Here is a 22,348-nt window from a genome sequence, read left to right as displayed (position 1 = left end):
TCTATTTTTTTTAGTTTTTTTTTTATGTGGACCACTTTTAACGTCTTTATTGAATTTGTTACAATATTGCTTCTGTTCTATGTTTTGGTTTTTTGGCCGGGAAGCATGTGGGATCTTAGCTCCCTGACCAGGGATCAAACCTGCACTCCCTGCATTGGAAGGCAAAGTCTTAACCGCTGGACCACCAGGGAAGTCCCTATTCTGATACTTATACTGTCTCAGATAATACTAAGGAGACTATATTTTATATTATATATATGATATTTGCATGTGTATATGTGTATATATATAATATAAACAATTTTTTAAAAAATATTTATTTATTTGGTTGCATCGGGTCTTAGTTGTGGCAGGCAGGCTCCTTAGTTGCGGCATGCACGTGGGATCTACTTCCCTGATCAGGGATCGAAACTGGGCCCCCTGCATTGGGAGCACGGAGTCTTAATATAAACAATTTTTAAACACAAATGGTATTATATTATACATACCAACTGCAACTTGCTTTTTCTTTTTTTGGCCATGCCATGTAGCTTGCGGGATCTTAGTTCCCCAACGAGGGACTGAACCCGGGCTACAGCAGTGAAAGCTCAGTCTTAACCACTGGATCGGCAGGGAATTCCCTGCAACTTTCTTTTTCATTTAACTCTCTATATTGTCCACTCCACAGGTTCAGACATGTAGCTATGTTATTCCATCTAACAACTACAGAGTATTACATTGTGTGGAACTGATGACCTTAAAGAGTAGTTGCTTATTAAATAAGGGTAGACTGAACACAAGAATTCCTGGAATCCTAAAACATGACACTAAAAGTACAACAAGGATAAGGATTTACAAGGACAAGAGAATGAGAAAAGAGATGAAAACTGATGAGAGATGTCAACACAGTGTGAGCAGATGGAAAGAGAGAAAGAAGTGGTAACCAGAGAAAACCAGAAGCCTTGCATGTGACAAGAGAGGGGAGGAGGGTGGCTAGCACACGTGGATAATACCACAAAGCAAACTGATTCACCCAGCAGAGAGGCTCAGGAATCAGGCGTCAGACACTTTGCACAGCAGACACAAAACACAGGGAAGAGGAAAGAGGGAAGAGGTATAGGGACAACTGGACCTATAGATCCCATCCCCATGTATACAGCCCAGAGATTTCTGCCCCCAAACCCTGTAACACAGGAGGTTTATTCTCTGGGGGAAAAAAAAATTACAGAGGGCCAGATTGAAGCAGTGGATTTAGAACAAGGAGATGAATGAAAGTCTGGAAACTGTACAGAGAAATATCACAATGCCTCAACTCCTCCTCCCCCATCCCCCGAGATCTATTCTCCCACCTGGCTCTCAAACTCTATCAACCCGGCTTTATACCGTCTGCACAGGAGCTTGGAAGGGCCCTCTTTAGAGGCAAGGAATAAAGGGAATAACACCCAATAAACCTACAGACATCTGTGGTAAGGGTCTATCGACAAAAAATTCAACAGTCTCTCGAATTCTTCTTTCCTACAAAGTGTTGGATGTGATTCTAAGGTCGCAAGCATGGCCATGCCTATGTGTAGGTCGAAGGTAACAGAGATATAACGGAAGTAGAGGGAATGCTCTAGAAATAATGATCAAGGATATAGGGGATATTTTATGTTGAAGCTGGGGATCTTAGGAACACAGTGGTGGGGGTAATGAAGAGCTGTTAGAGGATGTCAGACTGAGATGGACAGGAAGGAGCGAGAATCCGGAGCAACAACCAGGATGTCTACCTCCTAATTCCCACCAAGGAGACAGTCATCATGGGTCAGAGTGTCGCCAGTGCACTTTCCCATTCAGCAAACATCCTGTGTGTACCTACTATGAGCCAGGTTCTGGGTTAGGGAACATGTAAAGATATAGACTAAGATGCTGTTCTTGTCCTCAGAGAACTAACTATTGATCTATACAGGGGATATCGCCAATTGTACAGCTCCCTGCTGTCCTAGGGTAGACATGGGGTCCTGAGACTCTCCTGTTGCTTTCACAGATCCCTGCCTAGGCACAACGTTGTGCAGATCCCTCCTCATTTCCTCACTCTCCTCCAGCCTCACACAAAAATGTCTTTCCCTTAGCATTCCCACTCAGTCTGTGAGAACCACAATTTGGCACAGCTGAAGGTCTCTTCTGGCTGTCATGTCAAACTAACAAATTAGCATGGAAAAAGCTCACTATGTCCAAGGGGCTAGCTAACTGGCGTTCAAATTCCATCATATAGGCTTGGAAGTTTAGCATATATAATGATGTCTTCAAAATAGAAGAGGGCTAACAAAAAGAAAGGAAATTGAGTTATTTGTAGTGAGGTGGATAGACCTGGAGTCTATCATACAGAGTGAAGTAAGTCAGAAAGAGAAAAACAAATACCATATGGAACACATATATATGGAATCTAAAAAAAAAAAAAAGGTTCTGATGGACCTAGGGGCAGGACAGGAATAAAAACACAGACGTAGAGAATGGACGTGAGGATATGGGGAGGGGGAATGGTAAGGTGGGACGAAGTGAGAGAGTAACAGTGAAATATATACACTACCAAATGTAAAATAGCTAGCTAGTGGGAAGTGGCCACATAGCACAGGGAGATCAGCTCAGTGCCTTGCGACCACCTAGAGGGGTGGGATAGGAAGGGTGGGAGGGAGGCAGACACAAGAGGGAGGAGATATGGGAACATATGTATATGTGTAACTGATAAACTTTGTTATAAAGCAGAAACTAACACACCATTGTAAAGCAATTATACTCCAATAAAGATGTTAAAAAAAGAAAAGGAAAGAAACACAGCAGTTTAGGCCTAGAGTCATGAGCCATACATTTTTTGTTTGTACACCTCCTAAGGTAATTTTGTGAATACTAGGTAGTTGCAGTTAACAAGCATATTAAAAGATGCTCAACATTGTTACTCGTTAGGAAAATGAAAATCACATTGAGATACCACTTCACATCCACTAAGTTAACCATAACTTTTTTCTTTTTTTTTCTTTTTTCTTTTGGCAGTTCTATTACTTTATTGAACAATCAGCAGTTAGTTCTCATCCACACTAACTGTCTGTAGATTTTTGAAAGTGGTGACAGGTACATAGGTAACCAATGTATAGAGCTTGTTTGGTGAATCTTCCATTATGTTTTCTGGACAACCGCACACGGATACAGTATGGGACATTCCTTATTCCTTTGGCCCAGACAGCTTTGTTGAGCCTGGTGTCAATGAGTACATCTGGAGTTCCCATCTCCTTCATGGCAAATTTCCAGATTTCTCTGAGCACCCGAGGGGCACGCTTCTTGAAACCCACTCCACGATGCGCTTGTGAATGTTGATGGTGTATTCTCTGGTCACCACCTCGTTGATGGCAGACCGGACCTTCTTCTTCTTGCCGCCCTTCATTGCGGGAGCCATCCTGCCCGGCCAGGGTTGGAAAGCCCATGACTTTTTTAAAATGGAAAATAACAAGAGTTGTCAAAGATGTGGAGAAATTGGAACCTTCATACATTGCTGGTGGAAATGTAAAATGTTGCAGTAGCTGTGGAAGAGTTTGGTAGTTCCTCAAAAAGTTAAACCAAATTATCAGCAACGTCACTCCTAGGTATAGAACCAAAAGGATTGAAAATAGGTATTCAAACAAATACTTGTACACCTATGTTCATAATAGCAGCACTATTCATAATAGCCAAAAGGTAGAAACAACCCAAATGTCCATCAGCTGATGAGTGAATAAGCACAATGTGATATATCCATTCAGTGGAATACTATTCAACCATAAAAGGGACTGAAATACTGATACATGATACAACTTGGATAAACAGCAAAAACATGTTAAGTGAACGAAGCTAGACAAGGTTACATACTGTATGATTCCATTTATATGAAACGTCCAGAGTAGTAAATCCATAGAAACAGAAAACAGATTAGTGGTTGCCAGGAGGAGTGATTGCTTAATGGGTGTAGAGTTTCCTTTTTTTTTTCTTTTTTAAAAAAGTTATTTTATTTATTTATTTTTGGCTCCATTGGGTCTTTGTTGCTGTGCGCGGGGTTTTCCCTAGTTGTGGTGAGCAGGGGCTACTCTTCGTTGTGGTGATTGCCATGGCTTCTCTCGTTGCAGAGCACGGGCTCTAGAGCGCAGGCTCAGTAGTTGTGGTACACAGGCTTAGTTGCTCCATGGCACGTGAGGTCTTGCTGGACCACAGCTCAAACCTGTATCCCCTGACTTAGCAGGCAGATTCTTAACCACTGCACCACCAGGGAAGTACCTTAGAGTTTCCTTTTGAGGTGATGAAAATGTCTTGGAAATACAGGTGATGGTTGTGCAACACTGTAAATGTACTAACTGCTACTGAATTATACAGTTTAACATGGTTAATGGTTAATTTTATGTTTTGTGAATTTTACTCAATAAAAAAATCAATAAAAGAAAAAAAGACCTAAGTAGTCCCCCTACTCGTTTTTAGCTAATATTTAACATTTCTGAAGTTTAAAGAGTTGCAAAGGATGTAACTTCCGGTATATTATATAAGCCCGATGTGCTGCTGGCTGCACTAAGAGGGCAGCTTTCCAGTATATTATAAATAATGACAATTTAAAATAAAACTGTTAACATCATTCTTTTAAATATATCCATATAATCCTAATGCTCTAATTGATACCCCATCACCTATTTGTAAAAATACATGAATAAACTCTTCTTTAACTATCAGATATTTTATCTATTTTTCCAGAGTTACCACATTATCTTATTTAAAATGTGCAGTTTTCAACAACCAAAAACCACTTATGAGATATACAAAGAAACCAGAATGTATGGCTCATACACATAGGAAAAAAGAGCTATCACTATTTTACATCGCTCCTTTTTCTCCTTAAAATGATATTGCCATTACATTTCCCCACATATTTTTATCCTTGTGTAATTTTTTATGGTTTTTGTTTTTGTTTTAGTTTCCTGATACCAAAGGTCCCAAATATTAAAAATTTCTTCTGGATTGGGTTGTTATAATTGGTATTAGTATACATTTGATCAAAATAATGTAAGTATTACAAATTTTGATAAATAATACAAACAGTTATTAAACACAAAGAAATTTGCTGAAAATAGAGATCTCTTAATAGAATGGATGGGGCTTTTTTTTTTCTGTTTATTCTTGAATTCATGATAAATATTACCTCTTGCCAAAGTGAAAAAGTTCAGCATAAACCTCTATTTCTTGATTTTGCTTCTACACATTCAAGTACTGTTCACATAAACAAGTAGATGGGAATAGAGAGTTTTGTTATAGCAATGTCAGTCAATCAATCCTTTGAAGGTATATGCCAAAACCCACCCAATGGTCAATCATCAAAAGATTACTGTCAGTGATCTATCTGCTGACAGCTAGATTAGGTATTTCTTCAGTGAGTTTATTTTTTAGATTCATTTATTCATTTATCTTTTAATTTTTGTTATTGAAGAGTTCAAGTCTATACAAATTTAGAAGAGGAATGAAATGAATCTCTACGTGACCACCATCAAGCTTTCAACAGCTTTACCAACCTATGGCCAATCCTGTTTGATCTCTATCTGCCCCCACTATCTGCTCTCCATCCCCCACCCTTCACCACTGCTGGATTATTTTGAAGCAAATGCCAAGTATCAGGCCACTTCTTCTGTAAATACCTCTATATATAGCTCTAAAATATAAGGACTCTTTTTAAAACAAACCAGTACACCTAAAAAATGTAAGTCATCCAGTATTCAGGCAACATTCAAATCTCCCCTGGTTGTCTCATACATGCTTTTTGTTTTGTTTTGGTTTGGATTTTAGTGTTGGTTTTTCAATTCAAGGTCCTAACAATGCCCACAAATTGCTTTTGGCTAATATTTCTCTTGTCTCTTAGTGATAGATTCTTCCTCCTGTTTTTCTTTCCTCTTGTAATTGGTTTGTTGAAAAACTGGGTCATTTTTCTTGCAGGGTTTTCCACATTCTGGATTTTGCTGTTTACTTCTCCCTGGCCTCTGTATTTCCTGAAAATTGATATTTAGGCCTGGTCAGATTCAGAGTTGATACTTTGGCAAGAATCTTCCATAGGTGAACCAGTGGTTAAGATCTGCCTGCCAATGCAGGGGACACAGGTTCAATCTCTGGTCTGGGAAGATCCCACATGCCATGGGGCAACTAAGCCTGTGCACCACAACTACTGAGCTCACGAGCCACAACTACTGAAGCCCACGTGCCTAGAGCCCGTGCTCCGCAACAAGAGAGAAGGCACTGCAATGAGACACCCACACACAGCAACGAAGAGCAGCCCCCTCTCACCACAACTAGAGAAAGCCCGCATGCAGCAGCAAAGAGCCAGCACAGCCAAGAAAACCCCCCAAAAACCATATACTTTGAAAATGTCATCTTTAGCTGCTAAATAAAACTTAAAAGAAAAAAGAATCCTTCATAGGTGGTGTGTGTGTGCTTCCTGTTTCATTGGAGGTACATAACGTCCGAGTATCTCTTTTTTCTGATAGTATTAATCTGTGGGTTCAATGTATCCACTCATTATCAAGGTCCCCATTAGCTTTTCATCTAATGGTTTTAGCAATCATTAATGATCATTTCTTAGATCCATCATTTCATTATAAGTTCCTCTTTCATTATTTTTATTTTTTTGTTTTTTATTTTCCTTTTTCATTTTTGACAAAAATAAATCATTGGAAACTTGCAAATTAATTTGTTGCCTTCTTATTGGAGTCATTCACTTTCTTAATTTCTGTAAACTAGTATACTTTTTAAAATTTCAAGGATTATATTACATAATTATTAATGTTGAGTATTATGTAATTACAATGAATTATATGTTACTCTTTCACTCAAGATATACCTTGTTTGATCTGATAAACTCAGAAGATATTAGGAAAGGCAAAATATTAATTCCAATGCATCCCAGCCGATTCAATATTTTTCCAATAAAAATAATTTTATCTCATCCCACATTTTAAATACATTTTTGTCAAAAATCTTAGAGGGCTTCCCTGGTGGCGCAGTGGTTAAGAATCTTCCTGCCAATGCAGGGGACACGGGTTTGAGCCCTGGTCTGGGAAGATTCCACATGCTACGGAGCAACTAAGCCCGTGCGCCACAACTACTGAGCCTGCGCTCTAGAGCCCGTGAACCACAACTATTGAAGCCCGCGCACCTAGAGCCCATGCTCCGCAACAAGAGAAGCCACCGCAATGAGAAGCCCGTGCACTGCAATGAAGAGTCGCTCCCGCTCGCCGCAACTAGAGAAAGCCCATGCACAGCAACAATAGACCCAGCGCAGCCTAAAATGAATAAATAAATTTATTTTTTTTAAAAGAGAAAAAAGAAAGAAAGAATTACACTTCAGGAGAGTTTTGGGTTTTTTGTTTGTTTTTCTCTTTGCTTCCTTTGAAGCAAAATTTTCATTTATACAGATATAAAAGGTATTACAAAAGAGGCTTCCCTTCCACTCTTTTCCTCCTCCACCCTGTTCCTTTCACCAGAGGTTATCAATGAGAAAGAATTTAAAACATGAAATCTGTTGTAATCCTGTATATGCCTGGGGCAACATAAGAGAAACCATTTGAGGCTAATCTATAGCCCAGGAAGTGTTGGGCTATTGTAAAACCTTTGCTACGGAAGACTAAGTGTAGAAAGTTGGAAGCAGGGTCGAGATAAAAAAGGCACAGAAGCAAAGAAGAGGATGAGGGACAAAGGAATGAAATAATGAGTCTGGGAGTGCTGAGTTATAACTACGAGTTATGTGTGAGCCCAAGGCAGGAACAGGAGTTTTCAGAAGCCCACAGAGCAGTTAAGATCAGAATAAATCCAGGTAACCAAGACCAGTCAATGTAGAACCTAGGCATGGAGTCAGGCCCCAAGACTGCCCCTCTTTTCTCAGACTGATTAATGATCTTGAGCCCCTACCCTCCAAAACTGCTTCACGGATAGAGAACCCCTACATTTTTGAGCTGAGAAGAAACTTAGAAATTATCTAACACATCTATTCTCAAGGACTTTGGTCACAGGGCCGCATAATACTCTTAAAGATACTGAGGACCCCAAAAGTTTCTGTTTATGTAGGCTATGTCTATCTATATTTACTATATTAAAAAGGAACACTGATGAATTTTTTAAAATATTTATTAATATATTTTTAAATAACAATAATAAACATATTATATGTATAAGACTTTCTATGAAAAATAAATATATTTTCCAAAACAGAAAAAAAATAAGTAAAAAGATCAGCATTATTTTTGAAAATCTCTTTAGTGCCTGACTTAACTGGAGACAGCTGGATTCTCTCTGCTTCTGTATTCAAGGTGTTTGATATCACATGGAGTGGAGCCTCAGGAAAAACACTGTATACATACAAGAGTGGTTTGGAATGTACAGACTCCCCTGAAATGTCTTGGGAATCTCAGTAGTTCCTGGACCACGGTTTGAGAACTACTGATCTGATGTAATTTAGGATTACACTTTCCTGTAATGCCACTTATTAGCAATGCGACCTTCAGCAAGTTACTTGACCTCTCTAGACCTCAGCTTCCTTAGCTGTGAAGTTGGACTAATAACAGACTTGTGTGGATTCCTATAAATGTGAGTCCTCACAGTCATTTAAAATACAGAAGTGAGGGGCTTCCCTGGTGGTGCAGTAGTTGAGAGTCCACCTGCCGATGCAGGGGACACGGGTTCGTGACCCGGTCCAGGAAGACCCACATGCCGCAGAGCAGCTGGGCCCATGAGCCACGGCCGCTGAGCCTGTGCGTCCAGAGCCTGTGCTCCGCAACGGGAGAGGCCACAACAGTGAGAGGCCCGCGTACCGCAAAAACAAAAAACAAACAAAAAACAACAGAAGTGAGGTGACACTGATAAATGTTTAATATAGTGTTTGGCCCCTAGTAATCACTCAAATGATGACTCTTTTACTACTGTTGTTAATATTTGTTATGACAACATGCCAAGCATTGTGCCAGGCACCAAGGATCATATCAAAGTGAGGAAAATAGCCTGAGTCACTTAAGAGTAGGGGAGATAAAATAAATGCATAACTGTGAGAACAAAAGATTATGACAAGAATGATAGAAGAGAGAGCGGTCACACTCATTCTCAACAAATATTAATGAATTGCTTCCTGTGTTTCAGGAGCGACACGCAGTAGGGGGCCAATATAGTGGAGAGGAAGGGTGGCAGGAGGTAAGGGGGGATATGGAGAGATCGGGGTGGGCCATGGACACATTGTGTAGGCCTTGGTAGGCCAGTGTGATTTGGGATATAAGGAAATGTTTTACGAGGAAGTACCATTTGAGTTAGAATTTTGAGAAGAGGTAGGATTTGGGAATAGAGTTGACATACACATTCTTTTATTTACTTATCCAACAAACATTTGATTTTTCTGCTAAGTCTGCTCCACATTGTACAAACGAAGGATCCCTACTTTCAAAGAAGATATCTTGTATTTAACTGTTTTTATAACAAATATAGGATCACTTGAAAAAAACTGGAACATACAGGTGAGCAAAAGTGACAAAATAAGACCCACTCATAATCTCCCTAATCCACAGAACACCACTTCAGGACCAGGATTAAGGTGAGGTGAATTTTGCCTCAGGTGCAAAATTTCAGGGGAGGGGAAAGCGCTAAAAAAAATCAGTAATATTCTAATTTTTTAAAAAATCAAAATTATTGCAAAACATCCAGTATGACACAATACCTAAGGTATTTTTTGTTTGTTTTTTTGCTGTACGCGGGCCTCTCACTGTTGTGGCCTCTCCCGTTGCGGGGCACAGGCTCCGGACGCGCAGGCTTAGCGGCCATGGCTCACGGGCCCAGCCGCTCCGTGGCATGTGGAATCTTACCGGACCGGGGCACGAACCCATGTCCCCTGCATCGGCAGGCGGACTCTCAACCACTGCGCCACCAGGGAAGCCCAATACCTAAGTTTTAAAGAAAAGCAGGCTCCAACCCTATGCTTGCCCCACTCAGCCCCACTGACTGTGCTTGGTTATTTTCTGTATGTTCCTTCTTCCCAACAGATCCATTCTCTGCCCTTCTCAGCCCTGTTCTGGTCCCTGGGGGGCTGGTCCCTGAGGACTGCATCAATGGGCTTCTTTGCCTTCTGGTTTCCAGTAGGATTCAACCAACAGGAGGCACCTATTAGAAACCAGAGGGTGGGAGGAGAGAGAGGTTGGAATATTTCTTTTCCCCACTCCATCCCTTCTCATCACCTATTGGAAGGAGACCCTAGAGCTGGAGTAGTGGGGCCACCTGGGCCCCCCGCTTTGTTACAGATCTGAGGAATTCAAGGTGGGGAGCAGCAGACCTGTACTGGGTTCTTTCGGCATCCTGAGGACAGATTGTGTGTGAAGCTTCAGGACTCAGCTTCCCCAAGGTCCACCTGCCAGTTTCAACCCTAAGCCGGCTGACCAGTGGTTTTGTCCATAGGGAGTCTGAAGAAGCTGGAAGAGCAGGCCTGCCAGTGTAGACTTCCTCCTTGCCCCTTAAATAAACTGTGCTCACTTTCATTCAGTCCTCACCACCTGTTGATTACACTTCATGCCTGTCTGATTACAGATTTGAAAAGTCAGGAGGAACATTCACCGCACAATAGAAAACATGCCCCGGGGGCCCAGAGGAGTTAGCTCCCTCCCGCAAGAGCCCGTGGGAGGGAGGCGCGGCGGTGAGTAGAGGAGGATGTGGTGGTGAAGGCAGATCTCCTCAGAAGGAGGAAACAAAGTTCCCAGGCGACAGAAATGTGAGAAAACGGGGCAAAGTGAAGTGAGGCGTAAGCATCCACGCTGGAAACGCAGTGAAGCAGAAAAAGCCGTGCTGTGAGGAGCGCCCAGGAGGGGATGAGGTGGTGTGAGAAGCGAGATGTGCTCAGCAAACAGCACAGGGAGTTGGCCTGGGAGCCCCTGAGGTGAACACCATTGCCCTGACGGCTACTGGGGGGCTGTGAAAACTCCCTTCCCAAACATTTTAAAGCAGGAAGGAAATGAATCTAGCTGGGGATGGTTTTAGGTGTTGCCCCTTTATCTTTTGCTCAGACTGTTGGCCAAGTTCAGAAGTTTCCACTTTGCCTTTAGATTCTCTCGCTTTGGATTCCACAACCCCCTCATCAGCCCTGTAATCTCACAGGGGAGACAGACATGTAGAGCAAAGTGCATAACTGCAGAGGTCTGTACAACCCAGAGACCATTGCAGTGGGGCAGGGAAGGAGGACACTGAACTGAGCAGCGGGGTAAGGAAACGTTGCACAGACAAGGCATGTCTGAACAGAGTTTAGAAGGCTTAAAAGGAGTGTGTCAGGTGGAATGGGAGCAAAATGGAGAAAACATTCTAGAGAAAACATGACACAAGATTTTAGATAAGGTATTTATCCTTCCTGACTAAATTCCACTTGCATGAAAAACAGTGACACCCACCTAACAAATATAATTAGTGGACTATGAAACACTTTTTGAGGACAAAATGACATCCTCACACCTGAAAGGTAAATGCTACCACAACTCAGGTGAGATGTGCTCTTAAGAAAAGCACTTAGAATAGTTTATTCCGATGTTGATTCTGGTTTTGGTTACATGGAGTCTCGTTCATTCTTACATCTGACTTCTACCCCTGGCTATAATTAGTTTTTCACAGAATTAGACCAGCAGAGGCCAGGGGAGTGTATGGAAAGCAAAATAGAAGAAAATGAGACAACCCAATAGCCAGAGCGGGGAAGAAACAATTCATGGACCCCCAGTGGACAACAGGCTAAATGACTGTCAGGGAGAGAATAGCAAACCTTTTCATCTCAAAATAATTCCTTGGTCATGGCATCCAGCAGAAATCTAGACTTTAATAAGAGATGTGATTTAAAAATAAACGGGGGACTTCCCTGGTGGCACAGTGGTTAGGAATCCGCCTGCTAATGCGGGGGATACAGGTTCAATTCCTGGTCCAGGAGGATCCCACATGCCTCGAAGCAACTAAACCCATGCACCACAACTACTGAGCCTGCGCTCTACAGCCCGCGAGCCACAACTACTGAAGCCCACGCGCCTAGAGCCCGTGCTCCGCAACAAGAGAAGCCACCACAATGAGAAGCCCGTGCACCGCAAGGAAGAGTAGCCCCCGCTCACGGCAACTAGAGAAAGCCCACACGCAGCAACGAAGACCCAACGCAGCCAAAAATAAATAAATTGGTTAATTAATAAAAAAGATAAATGGGAGCATAATATTATTTTTGTATTAAATTATTTGATATGACTATTAGCCATATTTCTGCAAAAACCATCCCACACCATGCTGCTAGAATTTAGCAGCTAAGATTGACCCAACCCTTCATTATGTCACTCGCTTGCTCAAAAGTTAACTATCCCCTGCTGAGTAAAAGATAATGTTAAAATGTCCCTAACCTTATATTCAAAGATCTCCACGACTGGGCTCCATCCTGCCCTACCACTCCCAGACATTTTTTTTTTTTTAACTATTTCTCTGTAGAAACTCTCTTCCTAGGCAAAACTAGTTTGCTCAGTGTCCCCAAAACATGCGATACCATGTGATTGTTGCTGACCTTTCATAAGGATAATATTCTTGCCTTTCTCCCCACCCCCATACCTGACTAGGCTACTAGAAATGATATTTTCCTCTGTAGACCCCTAGAGGAAGTTCTCTCTTTCTCTTTTTTTTATATTAACACAAATACTTTTTTTTTTAAGCCATGCAAGTTTTTTGACATGATTTAGGAAATATCAGTAGTTCACAATGGTTTGGTATTGTGTACTGAAGATAATAGTAAAGATATGTAGACTGAGTCATATCCATTTACACTCTACCCTTTAAAGTGTTCTTACAGTATTTAGATTATCTTTAAACGGATCTATACAACATAATAAAATATAAAATAGATTGCGCAATGTTTAAGAAATAGTCATTGTACTTGAGGTAGTAAAAAGCTTTAATCTGTGATGAGTGTTTACTATATACTGTAGCTTCACATATCTTGCTGAACTAGGTTTTCTGTGGGTGTGTCCATTTGATTACACTGTTTAACTATGGGGAATTTTGCACCTGTCGTGCACAAAGAAGTAAGGCCCTTTGTAAAGGTTGAACAAAGGTTCATTCATTCATTCCTTTCACAAGATTTCACTGTGCACCTTCTAGGTGCCAGGCACTGTGCTAGGTGACAGATGTACACAGATAAAAGTGTCCTGTCCTAAGGGAGCTCCCTAACGTTAGTTCAGGAGACAGGGCTAAGGCTTGTAGCAGAGCTATACCCAAGGGACTCTGTGTCAATGATCCAGTGCCATAATAATGCTAAGTAGCAACCAACCACGTAACTTTAGTGGATGAAACAGTAACTGTTAATTTCGGTGGTTGCCTCAGCAGTTCTGCTGATTTGGGTTGGGCTCAGTGAAGTGTCTGGGGGTTAGGTGCTGCTGGCTGATCTAGGATGGCCTCACCATGTTGATCTAGCTCTGTTTCACGTGTCTCTCATCCTCCAGCAGGTATGTTCTCATGGCACGGGCTTAGACACAAGAGGAAGAGCATGCTCTTGAGGAGTTTTAAGCTTTTGCTTTAAAATATCCCATTGGTTAAAGCAAGCTGCATGGCTGAGACCAGAATCAGAGTTATACGGCACAGGGCATGGATACAGAGATGGAAGAATGGGGGTTGACATTGCAATCTACCACAGGCTCTGAACACACACACCAGGGGCACCTAACTCAGCCTAGGGAGATGAGGAATGGTTTCTCCAAGAAGGTTATGTTGACTTGAGTAGAATTTTGAAAGAGAAGATGGAAGTTAGCTAGGGAATAAAGAAGAGGCTTTAAACAGAGCAATCCACATGAGCTATTGTAAGTACTTCCACATTTTTGCCTCATAGATGCATACACCCTTTGCCTGTTAACCTTTTCCCCCTTTCCCATTTGGAATTTAGATTTGAGTTCTACATGTGCAGCAAACTTCTTATGACTATAAGGCAATAAGTGTCAGGTTGAAGGTCTGCAGAAAGACGGCACTTAACACATCACTGAGCCACTGTTAAGAGCCCCAACTGACTATGCCCAGACTTCTTGTCATATGAGTCAGCACCAGAAACTCCTGTAAGATCCCCTGAAGAACTACCTTGTTCTTCAGTGTTCCACACTCCACCCCTTTCTTCCTTCAATCAAAACTCCCATTTGTTCAGTCAAGCTGACTCCAGATGCTTTGCATCATTTGCAGAAATGGTGACACTATTCATCTCCAGAATGACATTTCTAAATTTCTAGAATTTCAGGTGCCCTCGACAAGACAACACCCCTCCCCTGACCTCATCACTGTGAAGAGTAAAGATGGGCATACCTTGGACATGCCTGGAAGGTCCTTCATACCTCCCTTTCCTCAGTATTCACAGTTTGGCCACCGTTATCTGCCTTCAGACCATCATTATCTGTTATCATTATTCCCTTTAGCCTGGTTTATGCTAGTCACACAAGAAGCCCCAGGATTCTAGATCATTCATTATCCCTTGCATTTCATCCCAAATGGTCCTGTACATTCTGTTTTCTAACCCCATTTCCTACCCTCTTCATCTCCTGAAACTCTCAGGAATTGGTTGTTGGGATCCGCAAAATTCCTCTTTTCTCAAAATCTCTGAATTTTTCCTTCTTGCTCTAAAGGAGATCTGGGTCTCCTCTGAGGACAGTGATTCCTCTGCAGCCCTCTCAAGTGGTGGCTGTTTTTTCCCCACACCTTGCAGTGGAATAGGTATCCTCTTTGTCCTTTTTTTTTTTCTCTTTGTCCTTATTGCTGCTTCCAGACCATTCTGCTTCCCTCCTTCCCAAAAGTGTCCAGCTTTGATTCTGATGTTAACTAGATTATGCTACCCTCATTGCCGTCATGTGGCCACTACCAGTCTCCAACCCTGCTCCCACATAACCTCAGTATCCTTATAGATGATGCTTCCAAAACACTAATTTCTAAAATCCCTGACCGCCTCTCCTCTAAAAAGTTTGTCCCCCATTGTAGCTCAGTTATTCCCTTTGTGTCCTTGTTTCACCTTTTATCTCACTTAGATTCTGTGGTTTATTATTATAATCACTCCTTCGAATATAACCTTGGTTCCCTTTCCCCTCTCTCTCGCTTCATTGTACTTTTCTGACAGAACACAGGCCTTAATAAAATCTAACCTTCCACCTATGCATGCACAAGTGGGCAGCTGAACATGACTGGAAAATTCACATACCTCTGCTAACTGCTCTCACTTTAAGTTTATGACCACTCACCTTAAAAAGGCCTTCAATGTCACTCATCAATTCTACTTACATTATCCTAGCACAGTCATTAACGCATTCTCACAGATGACCATTCCATACCTTCCCCTCTCTTTTCAAACTTTTCATAACTTCTTCCCCATCCTAAGATGACAACCTTGTCTCCTAGTTCACTGAGAAAATAAAAATAAGAAGAGAAAGTCCACAAGGTTCCCACCTCCCCACATCCATGCTCATCTACTCTGCCTTCCCTCCTATCAATAATGATGAATGGTATGTGCTCCTAACTTGGACCAACTCCTCCAGTTGTGTAAACCTGATTCCATCACTCCAACCATTCTCCTCTCTCTGCTGGATCATTTCCCTCAGCAAATAAACAAGCCATTATTTCTCTCATCTTCAAAAACAACAACAACTGTCTCTTGATCTCACTTCTCTTTCCAGCTACGGTCCCATTTCTCCTCCCCTTCAGACAATGAGAATTGGCTATTTTCCCATCTCCAAACCTTTCCTCCCATCAGATTTTCATGCTTATGACTCCACAGAATGTCCTCTTGTCAAGGTTATGAATGACATCCAAATTGCTATATCTAATGGTCAATATCTATCCTTAATCTTTCTGAAGCTTTAAACACAATTGATTACTCCTTTGTCCCTGGAACACTTTCTTCTCTTGGCACCACACGCACTTTGTTTTCCGCCTATCTTGCTGGGGACTCCTTGGTTTCTTTCGTCCTCTTCTCCAACTTCTCACTCTTCCTGAGTGCTTTTATCCAGCCCTGTGGCTCTCTATGTTGATGATTCTCAAATATACGTTTCAAGCCCAGACCTCTCCTTTGAATTCCATATATGTATGCATATACATATATCTAACTGCCCGATCAACATTCCCACTTGGTTGTCCAATAGGCATCTTGAACTTAACACATCCAAAACCAAATTCTTGATTTCTACACCAAAGTCTAATTCTTCCCATCTTTGAAAATGGCAACCATACACTTGAGTCAGCCTTGACTCCTCTCTTACCCTCATTTCCACATCTGATCCATCAGTGAATTATTTGACTCTACCTTTAAAATATATGTTTTAATAGATATTTTAGAATCCACTACCTCCACTGCTACTACCCTGATCCGAGACAATGGTCTCTTGCCTAGCCTCCTAGCTGACCTCCCAGCTTCTGCCCTTGACCCTCTTATGGGTTATTCCCCTCACCGTAACCCAAATGATCCCTTAGAATATGTCATTCCTAAACTTATACCCTCCAGTAGCTTCCCATTTCACCCTACGTCAGAGTCAAACTCCAACTAATAAGGTCTACTGCATTCCTACACCATTTGTCCCATCCTGCCTTTGCTTCCTTGCAACCTCCTCTCTTATGCTCTCCTTGCTAACTCACTCTGATCAGTCACACTGCTTTCCTTGTGATTCCTGGCTTAGCACCTCTGCACTTGCCTGTTCCTTTTGCCTAGAATGGTCTTTCCTCAGGTATTTTCCTCACCTCCTTTAGGTTCTCACCAAAATGTTACTTTCCCTGACCCTTCTATTAAAAATTGGAAAACGGAGTTCCCTGGTGGTCCAGTGGTTAAGACTCCATGCTTCCAATGAAGGGGGCCTGGGTTTCATCCGCAGTCAGGGAACTAGATCCCACATACATGCCGCAACTAAGAGTCTGCATGCCACAATGAAGATCCTGTGTGCCACAACTAAAAAATGAATAAATAAATACATAAATTAAAAATTGGAACAACTCCAGCCCTGGTCACAATTTCTTCTTTCCTTATTTTTCTCCATAGCACTTATCACAATCTGATATACTACACATTTATGTGTTTGTTCCCCACCCAACAGAATGCAAGCTCCACAGACACAGAGAATTTTGCCTGTTTTGTTCACTGCTGTTCTCAGGGCCTAGAGTAGTGCCTGGAGTGTAAGAGACACCCAACAAGTATTTCTGGAATTTATTGCATGAAGGAGATTATGATGGAGAGTACAGAAACAACAGCACTTGAAAAAAATACTTAATGGCATGCCAAGTTTTCATCTTGCCTATACTGAGCTCCACTGCAGCATTTCCAGCAGAAAGGTGATAGGGATCAGATCTGTACAGTGAAAGATCACTCTAGCTGTAGGGTGGAGCAAAGACTGGAGGGGTGGGATTGGAGGTGGAGGGAATAGTTGAGGGGCTGTTGGCAGAGATTCAAGCAAGGAAAATTGAGAGTCTGAGCAAAGACAGTGGCTATGGACATAAAGGGAAAGGGAGCAAAGTTGACAGTTACTTACGGGTAGAACAGACAGACCTTGGTGATCAATGTGATACAAGGAATACAGACCAACAGAAGACACCCTTTTATTCTCCCCAGATTTCATCCCCAGACCAACAGAAGACACCCTTTTATTCTCCCCAGATTTCATCCCCAGCAACTCCTTGACTGGGCCATCATGGATCACCTGCAGCAGTCTCCACTGATTTTTGAAAGCCTGGAGGCAGAATCCTCAGATCACATCCTGTCCTGACTCCAGCTAAGGCATCATCCAACAATGTCAAGCTCCTGAACCACCAAGAACTTACAAGTTCTTGTAAGGAACTTCTTCTTGTAAGGAACAAGGAACACCTGGCTCTATTTCCCATTTTCTCACTCACTCTGACATGTTAAGGAGACTTAAGCAAGCAAGAACCAACAAGAAACTTAAAACCGTGTTTACCTTTTACCTCCTACTGACCTACCTTAATTCAGCGTGTTCTCCCAGTGTTGACTGAAATAGATACTTCTAATACAGAGATAGGGGCTATCCTATTTCCAGGGGATCCCCACCCAGGTGTCCTCCCTCAGGGCCCAGCTCAAGGAAGCAAGTTCTACTGAAGGCTGTTGTCCATTTGATAATAGGATTTACAGCAACCAAGATTCCCTTCCCGGCATACTTCTTCAGAAGGTCTTGGCTCCCTAGGATGCTAAGGTCCAACTAACTGCTACCGTCTACAGATGCTTAGCCCAAACAGAAAGCTCCAGTCCTCCAGAATTCATTCTTTAAACCCAGCCGCTTAGCCAGTACCCTGGTTGGGACTGACACCAGGCTTTGGTAAGCCACACAGGGCTGGTGAACAATGGAGGGAGTGTAACGTCACTCAAGTTTCAGGCCTTAACATCCACACTGCAGGCTGAGGCATACTGAGTGAAATGAGGAGTGCTGGAGCCCCTACGTGAAAAGGAACGCAAGGAAAGCTGGACTGTGCTTTTAGTGTCACTGTGGACAGGAAAGACAGGTAGCCAAGTACAGCAGTTGAGAAACTCCAATCCTAGTACACAAGGAGTGATGGTCTGGGTGAAGGTAGCAGGAATGCGTAGTGTAACCAGCATAGAAATCCTTCTTGATCTCTTGAGAAAATCAGACTCTGGTTCAGGGGCTGACCAAGGATTTCTTCACCATTCAGATGGGTCCCCAGACTGTAAAGATCCAAGAGCAACTGATGGAGCTCAGAGCTCTGCTGTATAGTGGTCCCTGGGAGAAAGCTCTCTCCACAAAATCACAGTTTGGGAAGCACCTGAAGTGCGTGCAGACTTTTGTAAGGATTCTTAACTTGGGACCCCTTGAAATTGGATGATTTGCAAATGTGCGTTTTTCTAGAGAGAAGGTCTTTATCTTTCATCAGATTCTCTGAGACTCAAGAAGAAAGGGACTGGAGGAGCCGGGCGTCCCGGGCGAGGGGCAGGCGGCTGTACCGGCCCCGGTAGCCGCGAGCGGCGCAGCCCGGTCCCGGCCGGGGGTCGCCAGCGAGCCGCCGCCGGCTTCATTCATTCCCGCGGCTCCGCCTCCTTTCCCGGGCTCAGGCGGCGCGTCCGAGAGGATGGCATTCCCTGTGGATATGCTGGATAATTGCAGTCACGAGGAAATGGAAAATTCTGCTGAAGATTACATGTCAGATCTCAGGTGTGGGGACCCTGAAAATCCTGAATGTTCTTCTCTTCTCAATATTACGATTCCTATTAGCCTGTCAAATTAGCTTTGTACCTCTCTATGATGGAGATCAGACCCAGAAAGTTCTTGCTCTTTCTGCACCCGAGGACTCACTCACAGCTGCGCCACTTTACCTTGCTGATCAGTGGTGGGCTATTGATGATACTGTGAAAACATCTGTCCCTTCTAGAGAGAGACTTAAGCAGGTGAGAACTCTTGGGGAGAGAGGGGTTCTGTACTGAATCGAATTATTTACAGAAAGCAGGAAATGGAGAGAAATGAGATCCCATTCCTGGGTCATAGCAGTACTGATTATGCTAAGATTCTGTGGAAGAAAGGAGAGGCCACTGGGTTTTATCCAGTTAAGCCTACAGGAAGCATATGTGCCTCGTTTCTTACCCAAAGCTACCAACTGCCAGTTCTTGATACAATGTTCATAAGAAAGAAATATAGAGGCAAAGACTTTGGGCTTCATATGCTGGAGGACTTGTTGATTCCTTCACAGAAGATGCACTTGGCTTGTGGTATCCACTGACCTCTCTTATGTACACAGCTTGCAACCAGTACTTTGAAAAATATCCAGGAGACCATGAACTGCTTTGGGAAGTTGAAGGTGTTGGACACTGGTACCAGAGAATACCAATCACCAGAGCACTACAAAGAGAAACATGTAAAATGACTGCAGTTTCTCAAAATGAAGCTAAAAGACCTGTGTCTGGAGAATATGGTCTTGCATCTGTTCCAGACTATGAAGCAGGAGCTGAAGACAGTTTGTCTAGTGAGATGCAGCTAACTATTGATTCTCTAAAAGATGCCTTTGCAAGCACTTCTGAAGGTCACGATAAAACACCTGTTTCCACTCGTACTCGAAGTAGTCATCTAAAGCAGCCAAAGACTGGAAAACGGTTTCAGGATTCTGAATTTAGTAGTTCTCGAGCGGAAGATGAAAAGACTCCCCAGACTTCACCTACAGCTTCAGTGAACAAATTGGAGTCTACTGCACAAATATCAGAGAGCTCAGAAAAATTCTTGGAAGAAGAACCCTAACAGACTGTGATTGAATCTGAAGATGAAAGTAGTGATAAAAATGTTCGACCAGCACCAGAAACCCAGCCAGGCCTGGAAAAGCAAGAAGGTGAAAAGGAATCTGAATTAGAGCCTATGAATGGTGAGATAATGGATGATACTCTTAAGACTCCACCTATAACAGAAGAGGAGGACTCCACTAGTGAAGTTTTAGGTGAAGAATTAAAATTGCAGTTTTGGGGCTTCCCTGGTGGTGCAGTGGTTGAGAGGCCACCTGCCGATGCAGGGGACACGGGTTCGTGCCCCGGTCCGGGAAGATCCCACATGCCGCGGAGAGGCTGGGCCCGTGAGCCATGGCCGCTGAGCCTGCGCGTCTGGAGCCTGTGCCCCGCAATGGGAGAGGCCACAACAGTGAGAGGCCCGTGTACCGCAAAAAAAAATAAAAAATAATAAAAATAAAAAATAAAATATAATAAAATTGCAGTCTTTTAATGCCAGTGAAGACTCTACGAATCTTGTTCCACTGGTGGTAGAATCTTCAAAATCTCCTGAGGCTGTTGCACAGGATAAGACTTCACATGTAACTGACTCAGAAATGTTGCTAGATGAAGGCCCATCTGATGACAAGGGGCACACTGAAGAGAGGCTGCCTCTAGTTTCAAGAAAGAAAGCACATTTTGGGAGTTCAGACAATGTGGCTACTATCCCAAATGAAGAATGGTTTTCCAAACTCCGTGATAACTGAATTTTCTGAAGAATCGATTCCTGAAAATGTATCACCCAACACTACTGCCTCACTGGAAGACCAGGGTGAGGAGGGGGCAGCCAAGCCTCAGGAAACATCTCCAGCTCTTCCTCAGAGCTCTTTAATAGAGGTTGAACTTGAAGATGTGCCATTTGCACAGAATGCAGGACAGAAGAGCCAGTCAGAGGAGCAGTCTGAAGCATCTTCTGAGCAACTGGATCAGTTGACACAATCAACAGAGAAGACTGTGGATAGCAGCTCAGAGGAGATAGAAGTGGAAGTGCCTGTGGTCGACAGGCAGAATTTAAGAAGAAAGGCCAAAGGGCACAAAGGACCTGCGAAGAAGAAAGCCAAGCTGACCTGAATGAGGAAGAAATGTGGATAACATAATTGTTGTTTTTAAAATATGGCAGTGAATAAATAGCATGGGGCACAGGACAAAAACTCCAAATTTTCAATTTGAACTTATTTATGATGCTGCTTTTCCCTCCCCTGTAGGACCTAGGATACACCGTTCTTTTTAATTTTTCAGGCTATTTTGTGTAAATACAATTTTTTTCATTATTAACCATGTTTCGATTTTGGGAAACCAGATCATACTATATTTTCTTTAGCAGTTGGGGATATCTGACCATTAATATTTCAGAAAATATAAATTAAAAAATGTGAAAGTAGTAGGGTTTCCATCAATTGTAAGGATCACAGAAATCTTTTATACTAAGGGTTTTAATAGTAATCTCGGTGAAGGTTCTAGAAGTTTTATCTTAAATTTCAAAACTAATCACCATTTTTTAAAATGTAGGCATACTTAAACAAAAATGTCAGTAAATTAGGATAAATGCAACTTCAACTAAATGAGAGCACAAATTTGGAAATTTATGGTCAAAGGTTTATGAAGGTGGTATTTGGGCCTCTTAGTTCTTAGTTGTAGGTGCAATTTCTTCCTTTGACTTCAATGTCTGTGGAAAGGCACAAACAAAATCTGTTTCCAGTTCACTCTTGATAACATCTGATATTAATAGTACTGCTAGGGATTTAACTCTGGCCTGTAGGCACTCGTATAATTATTTAAAATTTCATTTGAATCTGGGGACTGTACTTTTGTCCTCACCCAGTTAACATGTATAATTTAGAAGTGTGAGAACCCTTCCTAAGGCTTCTCCTTAATCCTGCCACTGCCTTTATTCTAGAATCTTCGTTATATTCCCCTCACTTCCATCCACTTCCCTAACTCATGGAGTGATTCCTGTCAAAAGATCTTTTTGCCTGCCTGTCAGCTTATGCCCTTGGCTTCCATTTTTGGTAGGTTTGGAACTGCGCCCCACAATCTTAGACCTAGAGGGCAGGAATAAGCTGCCCTAGGAGCCATAGTTACAAGAGCTTA

General features: G+C 42.4%; 2 pseudogenes; one reads left to right on the top strand and one right to left on the bottom strand.

The window, feature by feature from the left end:
• Positions 1 to 3,007: 3,007 nt before the first annotated feature.
• LOC132509640 (large ribosomal subunit protein eL31-like) overlaps positions 3,008 to 22,348 on the bottom strand; it is a 59,250-nt pseudogene continuing 39,909 nt past the window's right edge.
• On the top strand, positions 19,035 to 21,340 carry LOC132509609 (soluble lamin-associated protein of 75 kDa-like; annotated as a pseudogene).

Source organism: Lagenorhynchus albirostris, chromosome 19 (assembly GCF_949774975.1).
Source record: "Lagenorhynchus albirostris chromosome 19, mLagAlb1.1, whole genome shotgun sequence".
NCBI classification, from domain to species: domain Eukaryota; kingdom Metazoa; phylum Chordata; class Mammalia; order Artiodactyla; family Delphinidae; genus Lagenorhynchus; species Lagenorhynchus albirostris.
Note: the sequence above shows the minus strand (reverse complement) of the source record. Positions and strands in the feature narration are given on the sequence as shown.